Source organism: Helicoverpa zea, chromosome 14 (assembly GCF_022581195.2).
Source record: "Helicoverpa zea isolate HzStark_Cry1AcR chromosome 14, ilHelZeax1.1, whole genome shotgun sequence".
In the NCBI taxonomy this organism is placed as follows: Eukaryota; Metazoa; Arthropoda; class Insecta; order Lepidoptera; family Noctuidae; genus Helicoverpa; species Helicoverpa zea.
In genome coordinates, this window is record NC_061465.1 from 1,443,737 (window position 1) to 1,452,393 (window position 8,657).

Below are 8,657 nucleotides of genomic sequence, written 5' to 3' on the forward strand. Positions count from 1 at the left end.
GAAGCTTGGAGAAGGATATTGTTATAAAATCAGGAGGATACTGTAATATGTGTTTTGAATATTTTCGTTTGGTTTAGAGTGGATTTGTAATTTCAATTTTTTTTTTTGCTTAGGCAATACAATACCCAAGTATGTCAGTTTTTAAGTGATTCTTGTTCATAATTTTAATTTTATCAGTACGCCTAAGTTGGCCCAATCACTCCCAATCATTGGAAAGTTTGTTCCGTCGTGGTCTTTTAGCTAAACAATGTAGAACGGGATCAGAAGAGCGGTAAGCAAATTGCTGAAGGCAAAGCATAGATGTCCTCAGTTTGACATACTAAAATTCACACTAGAGAATATATTTTTAGCTGTTCCTTTAGGTATTTTCTCATCATCTCGTCTTCCTAAATCCAAAAGGCAGAGCCTATATTTAGTTCCCCAGTATATTTATTCCCACATTATTATCTTGCCTAAATATAAACCCCGACACGCTCCTTAACAAAAAGGGTTGCCATTATTCGAGAAAATATTTTTCTTCTAACCTTAGGGTGAAAGCTCCAATTCTCGTCCGTTCGTACCTAATTGTCGTTTTTACCCTACACGTCACGTGTTGACGGAAGTGATATTAATTTAGGGTTCCGTAGGGTGGGTAAACAATTGACCGGTTCGTGTATTATTGTTATTTTCTCTTTGGTGTCGTTTTTGGGGATTTTGCGTCTTTATTTTGAAGGTAAATCGTTTCGTGTCAACATTGATCAATTGTTGAATGGTGCTTTGTTTATGGGACAAAGGAGTTAATATTAATGCTGTGGGCACGTAATATGTATTATTTATGGCTTTCTAAGTCATGAGACATTGTGTTAGTTGTTGGGACTTCTTAGGACTAGTACAGAATTGATAGTGTTATAATTTCTAGTTAAGTTTCTGATTATTGGAATAGAGTTTGTTATAAAAATCTTTTATAGGTCAAAACATATTAAATTACGTTACATTAATGAGACTGAAGAAAAGAGTAGGCGATACTTTTAAAATTCCAGTCTCCACTCACCCATTCTCACTCCATTATAAAATGCATCCATATTTTATTCACTACCAATAAAAATGAACAATAACCCTATAATTTACAAAATCATCGCCTCAAATTTTCATCACACCTACAACAGAACATTCTAACAACCATTACGAACACAAAATATATAATAAACATACTTGGAACAATCAAAAAAGTATTTGGGAGGCGTCACCTCACTCCTGACAGGGCCCCATCCTGCAAACTTTTTGATTAATTACATTTCGCTCGCCGTGGAAATATTGCCACATTCCTCGAAGAAGTTATGCGAACGGTTGCAGAATTGATAAGGGCATAGAGGCGGCAGCGTTTCGGGAAATAAGTTTTCTCAACATTATGTGAGAAGGTAAGTATATAAGTGATAGCTTTTTAATAGAAACTGTGTTCAATCATCAGAGTCAGGGCTGTTAGCTCAAATACCTTTCACCTGTCATCAAGCTATATCTCTGTCACAAAGTGCAATTGTTGTCGTCTTGCATATTTTATGGCCGTAACCAAACCCAAACCAAACCTAATCTATTTCTCACAGTATTACGCAATGATAATTTTATTTCAGTTTTCTTTACCCACTTTTTTTCAATGTATATTATCTTTATTTTTATACCTAATCGTGTATGAAAATCTATTGCTAGATATTAAAGTTCCTCAGCTTCCGTGTTTTCATAACCGTAGGCATTCTCTATCCATTCCCAAGTCTAAGTGTAAAGTATGGAACGCGACTTTCAAGTTTATTACCTGACATGTTTGAAATACCGGTTTTATTGTAGGGGAAGGGGCCGGGACGTGTCGGGAAGATTTTTTATATATTTACGTTATGTAATGGACTGAAAGTCACTGGGATACGGTAAGGAGTTTAAAATCGTTCGCCGAGGCGCCTTAATAGATCCTTATTTGTTGAATTCTCGACTTTAGCTGCTTGACATTAAGGTTGTTTATTGTTTGGATATTAAAAGTCACTTACACCCCTTTGTAAATTTGTCATTTGTTTTTTTAGGTATTGTATGTCGTCGTCATTACCTAGTACTTAGGTTCTAACAATCTGGAATGTTCTTGCAAATCCGAGAATAGAAAATAAAAGCTTCGCAGTAAAAATGTTCCATGAAAAAACATTTTTAATGGACAAAACAGCGGTTTTCCATTAAAAACTAAAGGTTTTATGTAAAACAGTTTTAAGTGACTCGGGTACTGTTATCAAAATGGCTACTGTAAAACATGACTATGTTGCTGGTACAATTTTTTTTTCTAATTTAGCAAATAATATTTTACACAGGCGTTTAGAATGTCATAAGGAGTTTAAAATGTCTTTAAGTACACATTATTTCCTACTAACGACCACTTCCTGCAACTGGGTAAAAAGCAGTCTATGTTCTTTCTCAAGCTAGTAGTATTAGTTAGACTATCTGTGTACTACATTTTATTTAAATCTATTAGTTTTCGCGTGAAAGCGTGACAGGTAGACATGTAGAGTTACTTTCTCATTTATACTATACTATTTGCTGCTTTTCCACCCGTAGGGATAGGGGCAAATAATTGCCAAAAAATACTCCCTATATTGGCGTCGTCAGGAATTTCAAATAACCCCTACCTAACTAAAAGTATGTAAGTATGTAGATACTGACATACAGTTACAGTTACAGTTACAGCCTTTTTGTCGTCCCACTGCTGGGCACAGGCCTCTTCTCACAAGGAGAAGGATTGAGCATTTATCACCACGCTTGCTCAATGCGGGTTGGTGATTTCAGACTTAATAGTCCAGGTTTCCTCAAGATGTTTTCCTTCACCTTTATATCAGCCATTGGCGTCTAAGATATACTTAGGAAGTACATACAAACTTAGAAAAGTTGCATTGGTACTTGCCTGACCTGGAATCGAACCCACGCCCTCATACTCAAGAGGTTGGTTCTTTACCCACTCGGCCACCACGACTAACTATATACTACTGACATAGGTAAAGGTTATTAATTCCTCGATCAGAGACGCGACGGTCACAACTTGTGGCTGAACCCTTTCACATCTACCTGAAATTGAAGTCCCGGATATTATATGTCTAGAAGTGACAGCTTAGTACCTGTCAGTCATAACCAGGGTATGCGAGCTATCTAGAAAATGTAATCCTTTAATATGTCGATGATCTGATTGCAGCCAGGAGTTTGTAAGCGAGTAAAGGCATATCAGAGTAGATATCTAAGTATAACAGTGGTAAATGTCATATCAATAGTTTCAGCCATTTTAGTAAAAATGCGTTACGAACCAATAATAATTAAACTTTACGCATATTAATTCACTTTATTTCTATTTCACGTTTATATGTATAACTTAAAGGCAGGCAATTTCTTTGTTTTCAATAAATTGATAAAAAACTTAGCTAATTAGTGTATGCTTTAGCATTGATTTTAGGCAATAGGATCACTTGCTACAGTATGCTACGGGTTTTGCCTGGAAATTGTATAGTTAATAAAAAGAAAAATCCTACTTAAATACTCAGCAGACTCATCATAAAAACAATTCCTTGTCGTTATCATTTCTTCATTATAACATTCACTGTCATTATATGTATAAAAGCAAAAAATAAACAACAAACACAAACAAACAATCAGCCGTCCAGGTACTGTCGCATTCAATTTCAATAAACCCCACTCGTGTTATGCCATTTTAATTATCCTCGAGTACTGATTGGCCAAAAATCAATCGTATGCACCATGCTTAATTAAACGCCAATCAACTTTGTAAATGTCACTACTATAGAGGATAGCAGGATTTGTGGGAAATTCAATTATTTATCAGCAACTTGATACCTGGATTAAAACTGGCAGGCTTCAAAGTGTACTATTGAAAGTTTCAAAATGAAATTCGATATCTGCGTTGTTGTTTGAGTAGACTTCAGACTAAAATGTTGGGCAATAATTGGCTGACAGTTTTTTAAAGATAATCATGATGAGATCCGATCAGATGAACAGACTTTATTTACTTTTTTCTTTTTTTTCTATCAGCGTTTTCACCAGCGCCTAAACTCTGAAAGAATTTTTCAGATTGGTTCAGTGGTTCAGGGAATCAACACGTTGTTATCAACACCTCTTTAGCTTCAGATTCTTACCATTAAGTATAAATTATATGGTTATGGTTCCTCCGAATTCTACGCGGTAGTGAGAGATGCGCTGGATCGAAACCGGTGGAGGCAGATCATCCGCTCCAGATGTTACCCCGATGCTGACCACGATCCTCAGATATGAGGGACCGACTATAGAGGATATGGTTAATAAAGAGTAAAAATCCTTAACACATCCAGTAAAAAATCATCTGAAATACGAATCAGGGACAAAGTTATTTCAATTATAATGCAATTAAAATCTAATTTTGTGGGTTGTTAAACTTTGTACGATAGATTCGAATTAAATTACACCCGACCAATATGTCGAGGTATTTGTTCATAGTCAAGCTATATAAGTATGTTTGTGCGTAATAAAATAAGTGAAATCTAATTTTATACAAAAAATAGTAATTAATTTTACAATATATGTAGGTCCAACCCAAAACCTGGAGTACTCTTTATGACATGGATGATCACACGTGTGACTTATCTACTTGCTCTAACTTACTTGCTTAAAATATTACTTTTTAAGTTAAATTTTTCAGTCATACAGAAAATAACCCTTCTTAGAAGTTGGTTAATAAGCTGTTGAAATGTTTAAATCACCTTCAAGTCAGAATCACATCAATCACAATTTACGACACAAAAAAAAACAAAATTCAATATATTATAGCACTAAATCTGTATTTTCCTGTTTGAATATTTTATCAAGTAACCCATAAAACGCATTACTGAATATGTATGATTAACTGCCGCTCCAAACTAAGTTAAGCTAAATTATCACAAACTTCACTTAATCTAAAGAGATCCTCACGTCGTGAATCACAATTTTAAACCGAATAAAAAAACATAGAAGCTGAGTGTACCACTTTTCTTAACTGTCTTACCGTTTAATCCCAACCATGGAGAACAAAATGACTAGCGGAGATGTCATAAAGCTAAATCTCCTAAGAAAGTAGCTCGCCAAAATGCAGGTGTTTGGAGATCGAGGAACGTTTCCAACTCCGTCCTTTTACGCCTTCTATAGAACTCGCACATTATTTTCAAAATAAAATCACAAATCAATCGAGACCAATCTTTGACAGATAAGTTTTGATTTGACAAGGAACCCGTACGTTAGTTGTAGTGACTGATATAGTATTTTCACTATAACACATGTCATCGACACGAAAGAAGAAGAAGTAACTGATCACGCCACGCCTACCGTGCGTTACTTTGACCTACAAGAAGGCGCTTGACCTACCTTCCTTAAGGCATCTCCACTAAGTTTCATCCCTCCGTGCTCCCAAGACTGACTTCTGTTAAATGGCCGACATCAATCTACGCGATTACTGTACTAAACTCTGAACTCCTTTGTGTGTTTAAAAAGATATAAAGTTCTTATCTTTATCTTTAGTCTCTTATGAGAGGTGTTTTAAGTAATGGCTCAATTTTCACTTTAAATAAGATTATTTAAATAAATGTATGTGTTAAATGGTAATGTTGTATGTGTGTCAAAATATATCAAAATTGCTGATAAAATTAAGATGGAATCTGCCATGAAATGCATTTAATTTTGTATTATTTATATATGTATTAAAGTTTATTTAATGATATATGATATATGTGTATGTATAATAAGTCTATGTACGTATATATTTTCGACTTGTCTTATATATTTAGTGCACCTGCCATGAAATTTCTCCTCCACCTAGAGGTTGAGTGGTAGAGAACGCCTAAGGCGTTAGGTCCGCCTTTGTACATTGTTTTTTTTTTTGTAAAATGTGTGCAAAAAGTATAATAACTAAAATAAATAAATAAAGTAGATGAAATCCTTAAGACAGGTCTTATAGTCCTGGAAGACTTATAGTGTAACGTTACTCATACTTTTCACAAAATTAAAAAAAAGTATTTTTCTAGTTTTGAAAGTCAATACATCTGCTTCTAATTAGCTAAACCCCCCAAAATTAGCCAAGCATCGTCTATTCGACTATTCCAGTATACTTAACACACCTATTTGTACCTACTGAAACGGAAAAGGTATATTTCGTATTAAAACTCGAGACTTTCAGTGGCCATGATGGGAAAGAACCCCAAAATAAAGGGGTGAAAATTCTACCCCCTAACACGTAAAGTTATCCCTCGTGAGTTGTAAAACTACCCTTTCTTATTCGAGCACTGCCTGGGGATATAGCCTAGAGCCTAGGGGAGGTCTGTCATAGAGTAAGTAGCGTCTTGAAACAGAAGCGACAAGTGAGAAATAGAATGGGCTGGGAATATTACCTTACTACGTTTCAGTGAGGAACTTCGTTGTTTTTTTAATTAAAGTGTGAATCGTAAAGATCTCGAGAACCCACTGAATTATTTGGATATGTTTTTGGTAAATTACAAATTGTAATAGTTATATTGAAAAGAGTTTGATTAATAACACATCGCTTTGTATTTTTTTTTTTTAATAAAGCTGTTTACTATAAGTCTAACGAATGTTTCTTTCGTCTGGCATTATAATTTCATATGGATATTTCAACAGAATAAATAATCAGCCTCACAGAGGAATCACACAAATATCTACAAACACCAGCTTTGATCTTTGCCAACTGTCGTACACCGCATCCGGTACTCTTTACGGCCTATTTGGAATTGAAGACTTTTATAACCACCCCGTATCCTTATTTTCAGTATTTTTTATTTTTCATATATCATCACCCTGTATAACGCAATGTGTCCGTGACGTCATTGTGAGTGTCGAGAATTTGTTTTATGCATTTTGTTTTGTTTACAGATTTTTTTATTGAAATGATCTGTGTAAAGTTATATTTATTTTTTATTTTATTGCATATTTTTTGGTAGATCATAAATTAAGCATCAAAAGTTTACAAAGCAAACGTTGTATAGCAATTATTACAAATAATTTACTGTTAAATTCATTGCTAAAGATATTTTTTAAGAGATTTTTTTTGTTGTATCCTTGTAAATAAAAGTTCCTTCATGCTACCAAAAGCCATTATTTTTCCAGTTGTAAAGCTTTAAACAAATTAAATTAATTTTTATTTCATTTTATAAAGCCCAAGCTACACTAGAAAAGGCGAGCTATTTCACAAATCTATCTCAACTGTTCGCGATCGCGCAATCGTTCTTGTCGCGGCTTCCCGAAGTGTAAAACCACTCCTTCGGTATTCCTTACCACATAAGGAAAGGTATAATGAATCACTTTTTCTCTTAGATCATTTAAACAACTGGAAAAGTCATCAAAAGTACGAGAGCACCACTCATACTCATACGTGCACCTTTATGCTTTTGTTTGATAATTTTGACGTGCGTAATGGTCCAAAATGCGTGAGTGAGCTATCATTATCTGCCTAGCCTTTTCCCTACTACGTTGGGGTCGGCTTCCTTCGTCTGAGTACTAGTGTTTTACATGGAGCTACTCCTATCAGACCTCCTCGACCCAGTCACCTGAGCAACCTGAAATCCCTTGGCAAGACTGGTTGTTAGACTTTCTGTCTTTTGGCTACTCGTTGATTGACAGTCTTTTTCGCATAGAGATTTACACTTATGGCTTCTTCAGTTTACTAAATGCTCTAAGCTTTTCCCTTGCAACAAAATTCGAATTCCCGATAAGGGAAGCGGATGGCAACAGTCCATGTCTTAAACTGAAATGGTATATATTAAGGAGAAAGCATTTTCGGTTCGTTTTATAGATTAATTGACACTGTTTTTAGATCGGTTGGGGATCGGAAAATGTTAATGTTATTTTTGAAGTTTTCATTTAATGGTGATTATTTTGCTATAAAACTAGCCATTGAATTAAAGTAGGTAATCTGAATTGCAGTATTCAAAAATAAAAGTGATAGGGAGCTACAAAAAGACGGTGGATGGCTAGCGTCAGACAAAGAAGTATGGAAGAAGAAGTCACGTAAAAGAAGTATGGAAGAGGACGTCAATAAAATTGGGATAAAAACTGAGGAATTATGATGAGACAGGGATATACAGACTCCAAAAAATAACAACAAAAGAGTTACAATTACAATTCAAATACTCAATAACAAGCGTCACTAGAATCAAACTAACAAACAAACTATCGAACCGATTCAATAACGACATCCGAACAAAGTTTGTCACAGAACAACGCAGAAGCGATACAATGCCCAATTACTGAACGCAGCACGCAGAAACGGCAGTTCATTCATGTGAGAGCTTGTTAGACGCTCGTCTGTGTCTAGCTTAGAGGGGAATTCTGGGAGTGCGATTTTAATGTAGCTTGGCGACTAATAAGCTCGTTATGTGAGTGTAGGTTTGGAAGTAAAATGTTGTTTACGTAATGGGTAGCATGTAGGGTTAGTCGTATGGTAGTCATAATATTTTCTTAAAGAATAATAAGGTCTAACTAAAGAAAAACATATGAAGTGATTCATAATATGTTTTACTTCTGTTGTGGGAATGGTCACTCTAGCTTACCTTTGTTTTAATCTAGCAGATGGTTCAAAATATTTTGAGGAGGTTTTCTACCCCGTGGTTTTCTTCCTTCTTTATCAAAGA